Source organism: Octopus sinensis, linkage group LG4, assembly GCF_006345805.1.
Source record: "Octopus sinensis linkage group LG4, ASM634580v1, whole genome shotgun sequence".
In the NCBI taxonomy this organism is placed as follows: Eukaryota; Metazoa; Mollusca; class Cephalopoda; order Octopoda; family Octopodidae; genus Octopus; species Octopus sinensis.
The window spans coordinates 40,251,048-40,268,010 of NC_043000.1; the positions used below are offsets into that span (position 1 = coordinate 40,251,048).

The 16,963-nt window shown below is 35.7% G+C and overlaps 1 long non-coding RNA gene across 1 annotated transcript in view; it reads left to right on the forward strand.

The window, feature by feature from the left end:
- Positions 1-7,946, forward strand: part of LOC118762939 — a 9,476-nt gene extending 1,530 nt beyond the window's left edge. The window contains exons 2-4 of the long non-coding RNA XR_004998691.1: positions 5,254-5,416; positions 5,724-5,730; positions 7,802-7,946. This is a non-coding gene — a long non-coding RNA (uncharacterized LOC118762939). The remainder of the gene's footprint in view (positions 1-5,253; positions 5,417-5,723; positions 5,731-7,801) is intronic.
- Positions 7,947-16,963: the final 9,017 nt, after the last annotated feature.

The following is a 16,963-nucleotide window of genomic DNA, read 5'->3' on the forward strand; positions in this document are numbered from 1 at the left end:
CCGCAGCATTGTATTTTTGGCAAGTATCATCCACTATAGCTCCAGATCGACCAATAACATGAGTAGAATCTCAAAGAAGAAATCTGCGGAAGCCAATGGTATCTATCTATCTATCTATCTATCTATCTATCTATCTATCTATCTATCTATCTATCTATCTATCTATCTATCTATCTATCTGTCTATCTGTCTATCTGTCTGTCTGTCTGTCCAACACAGGTCGTCAAGCAGTGGAGGGAGGACAAAGATTCACACAAAGACAAACACACATGTACGTCGGGTGACCAGCGTAGTTTCTTTCTACCAAATTCACTCTCAAAGCATTGGTCAACCTAAAGCCAGTGGATCTGAACCCGAAACCACATGTTTGTAAAGTAAGCTTCTTAACCACATAGCCATGTCTCCGAATATGCAAATCCCTTCGACAGTACTTTCTGAACAACTAGACATATATGTACTTATTAGAGTAAATGAGTGCTTTATTGAGCAATTCGCTCAAGAGCTCAACAAAAATTTCCAAAATAGTACAAATGTTTCGTGGTTACAAAATGTATAAGTAGTCGGAGAAAATTCATTTCAAGAAAACTACGACTGATATAAAATAAATATGAGTATACTGCCCTCACACGGTACTACAAGGAATGAGTTATTGTTTCCCTGTAAAGCTCTCAATCTGTTCAACAGGTGCAACAGGTTTATGACAGGAGAAAAATATAAATACCGACATGTTCTGTCAATATAACAGTGCAGAGCCATAACCATTATCACGACAGTGTAAGGTGGCGAGCTGATTGAACCGTTAGTACGCAGGTCAAAAAAGAAAATGCATATTGGATTTTCGTCCATCTTTACATTCTGAGTTCAAATTCTGCCGTGGATCACTTTTCCTTTCATCATATCAGGGTCGATAAAATAAGTACCAGTGGAGCACTGGTAGATGGGGGTCGATGTAATCGATTATACTCTTCCATCTAAAATTTCAGGGGATGTGCCTATAGTTGACAAGCTTATTACGACAGTGATTATTATATATATATATATACATATATATATATATATATATATATATATAATATATATATATATATATATATATATATATATATATATATATATATATATATATATATATATATTCTCTCAGTTTATTTCCCCGTGTTCCTTTCTGTTGAAGAGCGTAGGCTCGAAACGTAAAAGATTTTCTCACCTTCCTGAGCGTCAAACTAATACACCTGCTTGTTGTTTATACACCTGTCTCCGTCTTTTGCGAAATAAAACATTTGAAATGGGCGACATTTTACCCATCGCACACTGTGTATATATATATATATATATAATATATATATATGTATGTATGTATGTATATATAGTACAAATGACAATATATATATATGTTTGTGTGTGTGTGTGTTGTAGGAGGACACAAATCAATGAAGACAAACAACGTTTATCGGAGAAAACACAAGAGATCAAGCAAACAAGCTGTTGAATAAATGAGAAATGATGTTGTATGGTTGCTTTATCTTACAAGACACTGTTATTTTACAGAAATTTGAAGACATGTCGACAGGCAAATCTGATTCTAGATTTCTAATTTACGGCGGGGGTGGAGGTTAGGATGAGCATTTACTTATTATGAGGCAGATACCATATCCTCTTGACATTTGCTTGTCTGTACACAAACACACCCCCACACGAATGCACACTTATAACGCGTCATATGTATGCATGTATGTGTGCATGCGCGCGTGCCTGTGTATGGGTTTGTACTTATGATTGTGTGAGTGCGTTGGTGTATGCTTATATACATATATATAGGTATATATATATACACACACACATGATTTCGTGGTTCTCTCTGTCTTTCTCTCTCTCTGTCTCAGTCTGTCTGTCTGTCTGTTTGTCTGTCTGTCTGTTTGTCTGTCTGTCTCTCTCTCTCTCTAAAGAAATTGTCTATGCAATGACTATTACATACCCTTACAATACACACCAATATATGCATATATATTGCAAGCATTCAAACACATACACAAACACACACGCGCATGTGTATACACACACACTCGTGTATATGCATATATATATGCATATATATATGATATATATATATATATGTGTATACAATACATGTAGATGCGCACATAATGAAACAGAAACAAATGCAGCATTTACTCCCCCACGCAAACATGCAAAACCATTTGGTGCTATGGCATTTTAGTTTGAGGCATGTGTGTTGTGTGTGTGTGTGCGTGTACGTGTGTGTAACATGCTAAATGAGTGAGTATATATTTATGCGTTTATGTGTGTGTGTACGTCTGCGTACACACTTTGGTGTTAAAAAGAAGAAAATCTACAGAACATTGTTTTTCATACGATTATTCTTATTTCATTATTGCCCACAAGGGGCTAAACATAGAGGGGACAAACAAGGACAGACAAATGGATTAAGTTGATTACATCGACCCCAGTGCGTAACTGGTACTTAATTTATCGACCCCAAAAGGATGAAAGGCAAAGTCTACCTCGGTGGGATTTGAACTCAGAACGTAACGCTGATGAAATACCGCTAAGCATTTCGCCCGGCGTGCTAACATTTCTGCCAGCTCACGGCCTTCCTTATGCGATTATTCTATGGTGGGTTATACCATATAATATTTCACTTACTAATGTTTTATGGCGGTGGTTATTAGGTATTAAAGAGGACTTTCTTCTTTCTTATTATTGACGTATATAATGAATTTCAGGTCGGTTTCTGTGATTATTACTGTATCCTCTGGAGAAAATATATAAGCAAAAAGACTGAAATGATTTCCACTTCCCGACAGTACGATAAGCCCACAACCATCGAGAATAAATTTATCAGTTTCGAACTCACTGATGTGCACTGCAAGTTCAAAAGAACACACGGTTTTTGTTATGTAATCTTGTTTGTCAATTAAATCGACACACAAATATGCACACACCCAAACACACGAGCACATTCATATACTTAGATCCCTTTTCTCCTCCTCTCTCTCTGCACACACGCATATATATATATATATATATATATATATATATATATATATATAATCAGGGGTTGGACAAAATAATGGAGACACCTTAAAATTTCAAACAAATTTATTTTAATAAGGGGTAGGACTGCCTTTGGCAGTAATTCCAGCTTGAATTCTACGAGATATGGACTCGTACACAGTTTAAATTGTTTCATTTGGAATTTTGTCGATTCTTCAGCTGAAACAGTCTCCAGATCTTGTAGTGATGATGGTGGAAGATTCGACTCCTCACAATGCACCTTAAATGTTCAATATTGAGATCTGGGGACTGTGGTGGCCAGATAAAATGTTCAGCTTCACTAGAATGTTTCTCGTACCATTCAGTAACAACTTTAGCTGTGTGAATTGCTGCATTATTATCCTTAAAGATTGCATTTCCCCCCGGAAACAGTTCCGCAACCATTAATTCTACCTTGAAGGGAAACCATTAGGCCGGCGGATCATCACAAATCCTCCACCATGTTTAACAGTTGGAAAAAGGCAGTCAGGGTCAAATGCTTCTTCTGGTTGTCTCTACACGTATACTCGGCCGGTGGTCGTAAATAAGGTAAAGGATGACTCGTTCGAGAAAATAAAATTCTTCCACTGCTCAAGGGACCAATTCTATAGGTTTTTACTCCATTCTAAACGCTTTGCAGTGTTTGTTTTTTAAAGTAGTGGTTTTCTGATTGCAGCCCTCCCGTGAAATCCGGCTTTGTGCAGCTCTCGGCGAACAGCTTTTATGGAAGCTGAGTTCTCGTGGTGGTCATGAAGCTCTGCAGTAATTTTGGGTGCTGCACTTTTGTGATCCTTTCTAATAATTCACGTAAGAGTCCGACGGTCCAATCTGAAAGTTTTGGTTTTCTTCTGGAGTTTTGTTTCGATGAGGAGGTTTTTCCCCTCTTTCTCAAAGGCTATCATTACTTTCGAGACAGTACTTCTTGATACACCAATCATTTCGGCTGTTTTCGTTACGCTAACGCCTGCCATACGAGCACCAACAATTTGACCTCTTTGAAATCCGATAGATCTGTTATTTTAGTGAATTTTAATTACCTTTTACTGATGATATCTGAAAAAAAAACCAGCAATTTTAGCAAAACGTATTAAGCAACACTAATAATAAACAAAAAAAAAACAACATAAAAATAAACATGCTCTTGGCGGTTTTATAGATATTTCAAAATTATGATGCTATGATGCTAGGTGTTTCCATTATTTTGTCCAACCCCTGTATATGTATTTATATACACACATATACAGATACATAGAAAGAAAGAAAAAAAGAGAAAGAGAGGAGGCAGAGAGAAACAGACAGATAGATAGATAGACAGACAGACAGACGAAGATAGATACATAGATAAATCATATGCCATGTCTCTAATTAAAAGCTACAAATTATTGTCGGAAATATATCACCGTTTGTGTTCAAAATCCCTCCGCGGTCGACTCTATCATTCTTCTGGAATCGATAGAATATGTACTAGTCAGAAACTACGTTCAGCCTAATTGACAGGACTTGTATTTATATTATAATCAATATTGTATTGTCTTTTAATGTCTGTGTGCTTTTTTTAAATGACACTACATTTTATTATTGTCTATGTGGAGCATATTTCCCACAGTACGTAAGTATAAATTACACATATATATATATATATATATATATATATATATATATATATATATATATATATATATATATATATATATGTATATATATATATATTATATATATATATATATATGTATATATATATATAAATAAATTTATTTATGAGTGCTATTGTTTCTTGCGTGTCTGCATATATACTCTTTTTTACTCTTTTTTTTTGTGTGTGTGCGTTTATTTATATCTACAGTTTGTGAGATGTCTGTTTTGTATTGAACAAAGTCTTGAGAAGCGAAATGATGGACTTCATTTGATTGTGTTAATTCTATTATTTTAATTATCTTGTGAAAGGTTTTATCGTATATAGCAGTGACTGTGTGAAATATTTCTTGTGGGTTGCGAAGTAATCGTTAGCTATGCATAATACCCGTTTTGTGAGTTATTATATAGGAAAATTAACTGTGGGATCCGACGTTACCTGGATTCCAGAAATGTAGAAATCTATTCTCTTAATTATAAATGGCAAGGTTGTGTGTAGTCATTTTATAGTACTTATATTTACATACATTTTAATTTTAATGAAGATAAATGTCGTATAACTTTCAGGCTTTCAGGTGGGAAGTTTTTGAGATTATTATGCTTATCTTGGAAATTGCAAAATGTAAGAACTCTCACACAATCGCAGCAAAAATATTGTTGGAAGAAAATGTTTCAAAGAAACTGGATATTCTGTCACTAAAAAATGATTTTGCTCGTTGAAAGATATCTGGTATGCTAGATAATATTTAAAAAAAAAGGAAATCAAAGCTTCCCTAACTTTAATATTCAACATGACGCGTTCGCGCACGCTCAGAAACACACTCACACAGACACACAAACACACTCATGCATACATATATGTATTTATGCATGTCCATCTATCTTTCTATCTATCTATCTATCTATCTATCTATCTATCTATCTATCTATCTATCTATCTATCTACCCTTTCTCTCTTTCTCTCTTTCTCAAAAAAACAACAACAAGGCGAGGACGTGGTACATGAAAAGTATTAGCAGGCGCTCAGGGAAGGAAAGAAAGATGGTTTAACGTTTCGAGCAAAGCCCTTCTTCAGAAACGGAGGAAAGTCCAATAGAAAAAGAAGACGGAGGAAAACAAATCGCCAACGATTCACATGTGGTTACATTTTGAATCTTATATATATATATATATATATTATATATATATATGCATATATACAAGGAAAAATCTTTAATGAACACCCTTGTATATATATATAATAATATATAATTGTCTAAAGTCGTAAGACGCCCCCTGTTTTGTCATGCTTACCATACTTGTTTTTTATTTCTATTTTGTTTCTTGTATTTATATCGTGTGCATCCTGTCTTGTTTCGTATACATTCGATCCTCTTTCCAGAAATCTAATGCCTGTGGCTTTGTTTTTCATTGGGGCTGGCCGGTTCGGAGTGATATCAAGATAAACAGCCGAAATTGCTAAGATGACCGGTTCGACTGAAGATTAGAGGCTTCGAGTACCCTCTGTTTTTTTTGTGTCGTCTCTTTGTGTGTTTTTGCGTTCTTGTCCCACTTTGTAATTTATATTTTATATTTAATTCTATACATATATTACTGCGGCGTAACGTACCCCTATCGCTATGTATACACATTTTACCTTGTACGACGCCTTTACACACACTCTCTCTATAGTCTGTATCTTTTCTTTCCTGCTCTGATTCGTCCCCTATTCTTATTGCACCGTCATTTCTATTGCTAAGCCAATCCGTTTCTTCTCCCCTCTTTGCTTCCTTCCTTCTCTCTCTCTCCCCCCTGGTGCCTTCGTCCCTTTCTTTCTCTCTCTCTTTTGATCCTTGCTCCCTGTTTTTTTTCTTCTCTTTCTTCCGTGCTCTCAGGTGACCGCATTCAACCGGTCTTTTCGGCTTGACTGCTGCCATGTTAACGTTTGTTTTCGTTTTGCCGCAAAGGCATTTTTCAAATACGCCAGCCAAGATGTGTTAAAATTGCCTAAAGTCTTAAGCCGCCCGCTTTTTGTCCTGCTTACATTCTTGTTTTTTATTTCTATTTTTTGTTTCTTGTATTTATATTCGTGTGGCACCCTGTCTTTGTTTCGTATACATTCGATCCTCTTTCCAAGAAATCTAATGCTGTGGCTTAGTTTTTCATTGGGGCTGGCGGTTCGGAGTGATATCGAGATTAAACAGCCGAAATTGCTAAGATGATCCGGCTCCGACTGAAGATTTGAGGCTTCGAGTGACCGTCTGTTTTTTTTGTGTCGTCTCTTTGTGTTTTTTGCGTTCTTGTCCCACTTTGTATTTATATTTTATATTTAATTTCTATATATATATATATAATATATATATATATAATATATATATATATATATATGTGTGTGTGTGTGTAATATGTATCTGTATATGTATTGTATATGAATAGTGGTATATAATATATATGCGTGTGTGTGTGTGTGTGTTTCTATGTATCTTGCAATGCGTAGGTCTTTGTAAAGCACAGCGAAAAGAGACGATATATTTGAATGGTCTTTTCGAGGAAATGGTACCTGCATAAGTGGTAGAGCTACGGCAATTCAGGGTGGTAGATGAATTATTTTAGCAGAACTGTTAAATGTCACACTTTGCGTAAATTATTTGCGCTCTCTGAATCATAAGCATGCTTTATATACGATGATGCTGCCTTCAGCTCTCATATCCATTCTCAGTGATGCAAAGAGATCTTTGTCATATCTAGTCCTTGGGACACAACTAAATTGCGTTTGTTGTGTCAATAATTAAAGGCTGATCGTTAGCGCTGCAGTAACGAGAAGGTTGAACTAAAATAGATCCTTTTAAAAATAAAGAAATAAAGTTTACAAACTAACTCTCTAACAGTAAATAGAGAGCAATATTAGACTACTTGAGTGATATTTCTTGTGGCTCACTTGAATCAAGATGTAATTTGAAGGCAACCTAAATACCGTTAAAGATTTCGCCAAAACGTAAAAACCACTCCAAATGTAACTTCAGTTATTGAATAAAAGAAATTAAAGAGGGTAGTTATGACAGTTTTAAGACTATGAGTGAAATTATTATGCTGCTTGCAACAATGTATGATGACCTATAAGCTTTTAATTTCACAGCCAGACAGCCAACACAGCCAGACAGAAGAAAGGGATGTATCGGGAGAAGAGGTTTGAGAATTCCTAGTGTAGAATATAGTATAGTGCACGTGTCATTGCATTGGAATATAATTCTCAAGAATATAAGTTGTGTGTACCGTGTTAGCATACAGGGAAGAGGGGGTGACTGTAGAATAAAAATTGGAACACCAGGAAATGCTGAAATTAATCGCAGGGCATAGTGGAAAAGATTTCAGGAAAAATTTACGCAACTTTAAAGAAAAAAAAATCAAAGCAAAAAACAAAAGCTGTAATCAAAGAATTAACATATTCTGAAGAAAAGAAAAAAAACGTACATATAACACACATATTGCAGTTAGTTTTCCACTTTTCTACCTCTCGCTTTGCTAGTATGACGTCAGTCGCTATCGTTGCTCTTCTCTACCTCCCTTTTTAATGGTGTCTATATCTTCCTTATCCACCTCAGCCACAAACAGTTCGTACTTATGTAGCCTGGTTGTTGTGTCTACACGTCCACCTATCTAATTTGGAGATAAAATATGTTGCCTCTTGAGAATAATCATCGTACTGACTCTCATTTACTGATTACATTCGCTTGTTTGCGCTACGGATACTGTTAGTTGTCATACTTGGTTTGGTTTCACCTATGACCCAAGTTAGTACAAGTGACAATAGGAGCCAAGCTCAAATGAAAGCTGTCAGAAAAAAATGACAAATATGTGGAATATAATTTTATATCTGTCTTAGACACCTTGGTGGTCCTGATGAAACAGAGTGTGTTTTGTAACTTTATAGTGTGAAGTTCGAATTATAAATTCGCAAGAATTCCACGGTAATTAAAAGGCAAACAGTCTGACAATTTGTTCGATATGAAGAAAAAAACTATTCCAGTTAGATTCTGCCTCTCACCAAAACCAATTCTTGAATCTTGTTGAAGAGGGGTGTATTTATATTAAGGAAAAATCTATCCCTGTGAACCAAAGAAGATTGCCAAACCACTTCAAGGATAAGAAAATTTGAGTCACTATCTCTGTCTGTCTGTCTGTCTGTCTGTCTGTCGGTCTGTCTGTCTGTCTGTCTGTCTGTCTGTCTCCCTCACTCTCTCTCTCTCTCTCTCTCTCTCTCTCTCTCATTCATTCATTCATTCAATACGCCCACTCTCTTTCCAGTATCATTGCAATCGAAAAATACAGAAATGTGGGATGATGTCCTCGTTTACCTGATAAAGGAAATGAAACGACAAATATGTTTCATTAGAATTCAATTAGATGAATCGGCTGTCGTCTTAAATACGTGCCAATTGGATGTATGTAATCGATATGTGCTCGATGATACACCTTGAAATATGAATTTATTTTGTGCGTCAACCATGTTGACATTTTGAACATAATGAAATGTTGTGGAAAATCCTTGAGAGCTGAGTATATTGATGGTGCACTACCGATGACTGAACACAATTCCAGTTTTGCAGTTCTGGTGAAGCTGAGAGTTCTTCACATAAATATTTTACCACAGTATGCTTCATCGGTAGGAAATTACTGTGAAGACTTTACAACTGAAATTTTAAGAAATCATGGATGTTGTTATTAAAACTTCAAATTTCATTATCAGTTACAGGATTACAAGAAATTGAGAAGTGAATATCAAATTTTGTTTTTCCACCTTGTAGTGTATTAACTTTTATGAAGTAGGATTTTCAATGGAATTGTTATTATGTCTAAGGAAATAGCCATTTTTAAAAATCGAAAACAGAAATAATTCGGTAGAAAACTTTAAGAGCCATTAATTCATTTTGTCCGTTGTTTATTTCTTAAACTTATTAGACCATCAGAATAAAGAGAAACTCACAATGAAGATGCTGGAAGCAAACAGGTTGCAGTATCTTGATATGGTTGAGTTATTTGATAAAAAGGTCTCACTTTGGAAACTCCAAATTGAAAAAGATCTATCGTCGTTTCACCTTTTTGTGGAAAGAATCAGGGAACATTTGGAAATCGATCCATCATTGAAAAAAAGAGGCCGGTATCATCAAACGGAGCTTCAGAATATGTTAGAGAAATATATTCTCTTTTACTTGTTTCAGCCATTTGACTGCGGCCATGCTGGAGCACCACCGTTAGTCGAGCAAACTGACCCCAGGACTTATTCTTTGTAAGCCTAGTACTTATTCTATCGGTCTCTTTTGCCAAACCACTAAGTTATGGGGACGTAAACACACCAGCATCGGTTGTCAAATGATGTTGGGTGACAAACGCAGACACACAAACATTTACGCACACACACACACACACACACACACACACACACACACACATATATATACATATATACGGCGGGCTTCCTTCAGTTTCCGTCTACCAAATCCACTGACAAGGCTTTGGTCGGCCCGCAGCTATAGTAGAAGACACTTGTCCAAAGTGACACGCAGTGGGACTGAACCCTGAACCATGTGGTTGATAAACAAACTACTTACCACCCAGCCACTCCTACTGAAAGAAACTTGACAACAGGATCCGGCGACCCATCTTGTCGGGCGTGGACGATGACTTTAAAGTGAAATTGTTGGAATAACAGTAACGAAGCCATTAAAATTTTTTCCTATCGCTTTCCTTGATAGAATTCTGGTTAAAACAGCTAAATGTTTGCAAAGATAGCGCTGAAATCAATAATTCTGCTTAACACAACTTATCTATGTGAGACTGTATTTTCTACTATGCAGCATATAAAAATACTGCATTTTATACTATGCTGCCTACTAAAAGAGAATCAAACCAAGAACAGAATGGAATTAGGTCTCGTTCATGGAAGAAGATTGGCGCTCGTCATCAAACGTCAGCAAATTAATGAAAACTAAACAACCACCGAGTCACTAATTTTGTTTGTTCACTATTTTTTGCAAGCTATGTTCACTGTTAAATCTAGAAAGACGGTGATTTTCATGAAGCTGCTAATTATCTATCAATTTTCCTTAATCATATTTATTTTCCTTTTTCTTTCCTAGTTTCTACAACAATAAAATGTCTAATAAGCACATTCGAATTAAAATTCAATCTCATTTGAATACCACAGCAGAAGATTAAAGGAGAAATACGGATCAAATTCGATTTGTCATTAAAAGTGGGCGCTGGATTGACGAAAGATTGACACTGGTGTTCACAATGTCGTGTAGGCTGTGTTATCGTATACAGTGGTAGTTTTGTATAATATACTTTAAATGAATTTTTATTGTACAATGGAAATAAAAGCATAGAACGTGTTGTGGAAGTTACTATATAAAGAAGTGATCATGTTGTGGGAGTGTAGGGAAATAATTCAGCTGTTAGTGTTGTGGTTATAATAGATAGGAAGTGACTGTAGAGGATATGTATTGTGTAAATTGTGATATCAAATCGCAAGTATTTTCTATGAAAGGTGTATCTTGTCAAATAAGACATATTTTTATTAAATGTAAAGTCGGAAGCAATCATATGGTTTTTTTCATGTTTTAGCTTATATTTCTTTTACTTTTAATGATTCTCAATGGATGAATTATTATTGATGCAGTTTTTACTCAAAACCCTATCTCAAGCTGTCTCCATTTCATGCTCTTTGCATTTTGTTTATCTCCATCTTCTCTTCGGTCAATGTTTCGGTCCGAAAGGATTGACTTATGGATAAAATTTACTTTGCCTTTGATTATGATACCCAAGAATGTTTTCTTTTTTACTTCTTTATCAATTTAGACCGACAGGAATGTCTCAGAGTTTCATGGCTTTGTCATTCTCTCATACTGGCTTTGATGCTTCATAACATTTTTTATTTTCGCTTTCCATGCAGGAATGACTGTATATTATCTAATGGACGTAACTACTAAATGCAGATATATTACTATAAGTAGATATACAACTATACGTTGATTTACTCTATCTTCGTGACGATTGCGATGGCACAAATGATGGGTTCCATTACTCCTTTGGTGCAAACTTTGTTCTTCATTGTTTTATTATGGAAGTCATTTATTGTTAGATATTGATTTTACACAAGAATCACTTACGGGGACTTTTTGGTTTTATTCCCACTTTATATATATATAGTGGCTAGCGATCTATCATGGCGATATATATATATATATATATATATATATATATATATATATATATATATAATGGCTCATAATATAATGGCTCATATCTTTCCTGTCTAGTCTTGCAGGAAACTCACCATGGCGAGGTTAGTTCTTTCCATTTAGTATTTAATATCCTTTGAAGATTCCCTTTTATATTCATACCTTTTGCGTTTTCTATTGTTTTGTCTTCATCCAAAACGTTTCCCTCCAAGTAATTCTATTTTGCACTTCATTCCTTGTTTAGTTCCAGCCTGTGAGTTGCGGCCTTAAAGGCAATTAAAAAATTTCCTTTTTCCTTTTCAGATTTTTTTTTAATACATTCTTATTATAATTTCAGTCTACCTCTTTCTAGTTTATAAGTATTTTTCAAGACCCATAGTGGCTATTGTGTATAGTTCGCTAGAAGTATAAAGCTTTTTTCCTTTCTGTGTGTGTGTGGTAGGTACACCATATCATTATCAGCTTTAAAATGATGCATTCGGAATGCTGTGAGAAATTTTACTGTTTTTCCTATCTGACTTATACAGTTCACTTAACTTCCAATCTATTATATGAAAGTTTAGTTTATCACTGGGATTACCATAGTATTCATATTTATCTTATTTATGGCACTAAGTTCGTATGTTTCTTGACTGATTCTTTCATTTTATTCTTTTCTAGTTTTCCTATTTTTCCTGTGCTGTATCGTATCAGTTTCAACTACACCTAAGTACTTTTATAGGCTGTTCTGTTTTAAGCTTCTTCTTCTTGTTGTTATTATTTAGGGATATAACCATAACTTCAGTTTCAGTTTTAATTAATTTTCCCATTGTTTCAGAAGATATTTGACAGTTAATTAATCGCATAATTATTTTCATATCATTACTGAATCCATCTGTTGTTTCAGTAAGTTTTCAAGCTGGAATGGGGCGTGTTTCTTATTTGTAGTTATAAATCATCCCCGCAGAAAAGATGCTTTATGCATAGTTTGTCGTATAAGAATCCTGTCTGGTTTTGAATTTTATTTGAATTATTGGTTTCAAATTTTGGCACAAGACCAGCAATTTAGGTGGAGGGGATAAATCGATTCTATTGGCCCCAGTGCTAACTGATATTTATTTTATTGACACTTAAAGATGAAAGGCAAAGTGGACCTCGGTGGAATTTGAGCTCAGAACGTAAGGACAGACGAAATGCTGTTAAGCATTTTGTCCGGCGTGCTAACGATTCAGCTAGCTCACCGCCTTATTTTACTTAAATTATTAATCATAATAGCGGGATACGAGGAAATTCCACGGAACGAAAAAGATTAAGAGAAGCTATTTAAGAAAGAAAAGCTGATTTTGCATTATCATCATCATCATGATTATTGTTGTTGTTGTTGTTGTTGTTGCTGTTGTTGTTGTTGCTGTTGTTGTTGTTGTTATTGTTGTTGTTGTTGTTGTTATATTATTATATTATTATTATTATTTTATTATTATTATTATTATTATTATTATTATTATTATTATTATTATTATTATTATTATTCCACTTCCAGCCACAATAATATATTATATGGTTTTAAAATTTCCCTCTGCTAAAAACTTTATATTTCTCTCCTTCTCTCTATCTCTTCATCGCCTCTCTCTTCCACTAACCACATGAGTGCCAGCATAGTGCATCGGCTGGCTTTCTGCTCTCTCACTCTCTCTCTTCACCTCCTCCTCCTCTCTAACAAACTAAAGCGTGAAGTATCAAAGAACAGGCAGAAGAATAATATTATAGATTTAGTTCAAGAAAAAAATACATTTCACTCTCAACATATTACCACTACCACCACCATGAGTAACAAAGCTCATTTCCTTTCAGTTCAGTTCAGCTGTTTGTTTATATCTACTTTTTCTTACTGTTGATGTATCTCTACTTAGACAATACAAACTATCTCCCTCCCTCTCTCTCTCACTCTTTCTCCCCCTCTCTCCCTCCTCCCCCTCTCTCTCTCTCACACACCACACGCTCTTAATGTAGCTGCCTTCCCAGTCCATCTCTCTCTATTTGCCTCTCTTTAAACTCACCCACAGAATATCACCGTCTGCTAAATATTGCATCCTAAACATATCTCTTTCCCATTACCTTTCTTTCCCTACCCTACAGCACGTTATTAACACTTCTCTCTCCCTCTTTTCTCTCTCTCTCTTCTCTCGTTCTTCGCCTCTCCTTTCAACCAACCACGTGATGCACTTGGGCTTATACATCTTTCTCTACTTCTTCCTCACTTCTTTCATTGTTACTCACACTTCCCCCTCTCTCATTTTTACTCCACCCCTCACCCATCCAGCTCCACCCCTCTAACTAACTAAAGTATAACATACGAACGAACAAGCAGATTAGTACATAGATTTTTAAAGAGATTCTTAATTTTATTGCACGCTTTTTACTGCACAACTAAATGCAGACCCGTATATCTTGTGTACATTTAGTAATTTGTTATTTTCTATTAGACTAAAAATCCTCTATTTAGTATGTGTGCAATGTCTATTATTTTTGTTTTCCGTATGTAGGTATATATCCAAGTACTGGAATTTTATTTATGTATTCGTCTGTATTTTTTATTCATTTAAAAACAATTTTTTGATCACCTAGTAATGTAAGAACTATTTCTGGTTTTCATTCTCACATTTTGCTAATTTTAATCTCTAGATCTCTATGTTTCGATAGTAGGCATCCGTCGATTTCGAGGGGATATGGATCTGTGCCCAAGGAAATCGTGTCAGCTGCTGATGGTGGTGGAGCGTCTTTTGTGGCTGTGGAAGCCCATATGGGAGTGGCAGTCATGCATACAGCGACTGCATTTGAAGGAGCTCTCTGTCGGCGCTACTGATTTTTCCTTCAGTCGAGTGTGCTTTTCTTTGGTGGCGAGTTCCTGTTTTTGTTCCGCTCTCTTCCGCAGTATTTGTCTCCAATGAGGACGAGCATTTGCAACCTCCTCCCATCTCAGGACGTCCAGATCAAGTGACTTCACATCCCTCTTACAGACGTCCTAGAAGCGAAGATGAGGTCGTTCTCGTACTCTTATGCTAGTGGCCAATTCCCCATACCGGAGGTCTTTTGGGATCCTTCCGTCCGGCATGCGATGTACATGACTGAGCTAGCGCAAACGAAGCTGCTGGAGCAGGATGAGTATGCTGGGTATCTAGGCTCAGTTGAGGACTTCGGTGTTGGTGATGTGGTCAGTCCACTTGATAACTAAGATGCGTCTTAATTTGCAAAAGTGAAAGACGTTGAGACACCGCTCCTGTCTGGAGTAGAGGCTTCACATCTCACTGTCGTAAAGTAGCGTACTAAGTTTACACGCCTTAAAGACAACAATCTTACTGTTTGCAGTCATGTTTCTTTTGTTTGTTTTTCTAGACTTTCTTTGTGAGCCTGGAAAATGTGGAGAATGCTTGACCGATTCGCCTGTTGATCTCAGGGTCCAGGGAAAAGTCATCGACGATGGTAGAGCCGAGATAGGTGAATTGGTGGACCATATCCAGCTTTTGTTGATGTCAATGAGAGTAGGGTGCTCGACACTTTGGCCTATTACTTGGGGCTTCTTCAGACTGATAGTCAGACGGAATTCCTGACGAGCCTTTGAAAGTTTGTCCACGGGGTGCTGCATTTGCTCTTCAGAGTGCGCTGTCAGTGTTGCGTCGTCCGTGAACATCATTTCTCTGACGAGTACCTAGCACACCCTGGATTTTGTTTTCAAGCTCGACAGTCTAAATGATGCTACTAATCTTTACTCATATTTCACTACTATTATACGTTGCTTTTAAGTACGTGCTTGCTCATGCGTTTCATAATGCTAAGTGTCATGAGTAACAGATGTATATGTTAGTATTTGTGTTATGTTTTTAGTGAGGAGTGCAGTTTGGTAAATACTCATAACATGCTTCTCTGTAGTTATTTCACTATACTAGATTGTGACACTTACTATTACTGGGACAGTTTTTTCGTTCGTTTATGCACATCTATCTATCTATATCTATCTATCTATCTATCTATCTATCTATCTATCTATCTATCTATCTATCTATCTATCTATCTATCTATCTATCTGTCTGTATGTCTGTCTCTGTCTGTCTTTCTGTCTGTCTGTCTATCTATCTATCTATCTATCTATCTATCTATCTATCTATCTATCTGTCTGTATGTCTGTCTCTGTCTGTCTTTCTGTCTGTCTGTCTATCTATCTATCTATCTATCTATCTATCTATCTATCTATCTATCTATATCTATCTAACTGTCCGCTCGCCCGTTCGTCCGTCCGTTCACCTGTCTGTCTGTCCATCTATCTATCTATCTATCTATCTATCTATCTATCTATCTATCTATCTATCTATCTTTTTATTTCTCAAATGGTTAATTGGTACAGAGAGGAGGAGTAAGAGAGGGGTCAAAGTTGAAATATATATGTAGATTGGGGAGAAAAATTTGTTTCCAGTTTTTCAGTTGAGACCAATATCCGAACATGATATAAAAAGATGTAATGTTTTGATGTTGATAAGAAAAATATAGATTGGAAATAAAGGATATTGTATAAATAATCCTGCTGTTTATGTATCTTTGCTGACAGAAGTGCAAGGCCTTATGGGTATGTTCTTAGATTATAAAAACTGTATGAGATAAATCACAGCTAGGAGTCGTATAAATAAACGGAGAGACGAAAGAGCTACTGAATATAATTAATGATAACATAGTAAGTGTGTGTGTGTAGGGAGTATACATGTATTCGTTTGTACGTTTGTGCGGTGGTGTAAATGTGTAAGTGAACTTATGGGTAGATGTTTATTACTTATATGCTTACACATTCACAAATACACATTCAGTTTACACACACTGACATGGTCATATGTATATGCATATGCAGCCCACATACACACGTACACGCATGTATGTATGTATGTATGTATGTATGTATGTATGTATGTATGTATGTATGTATGTATGTATGTATCCTTGTATGTATATATATATATACATGTATATACATGTATATATATGTGTATATGTAAGTTTTATATGTGTATGCATATATAGATGTGTTTATGTAT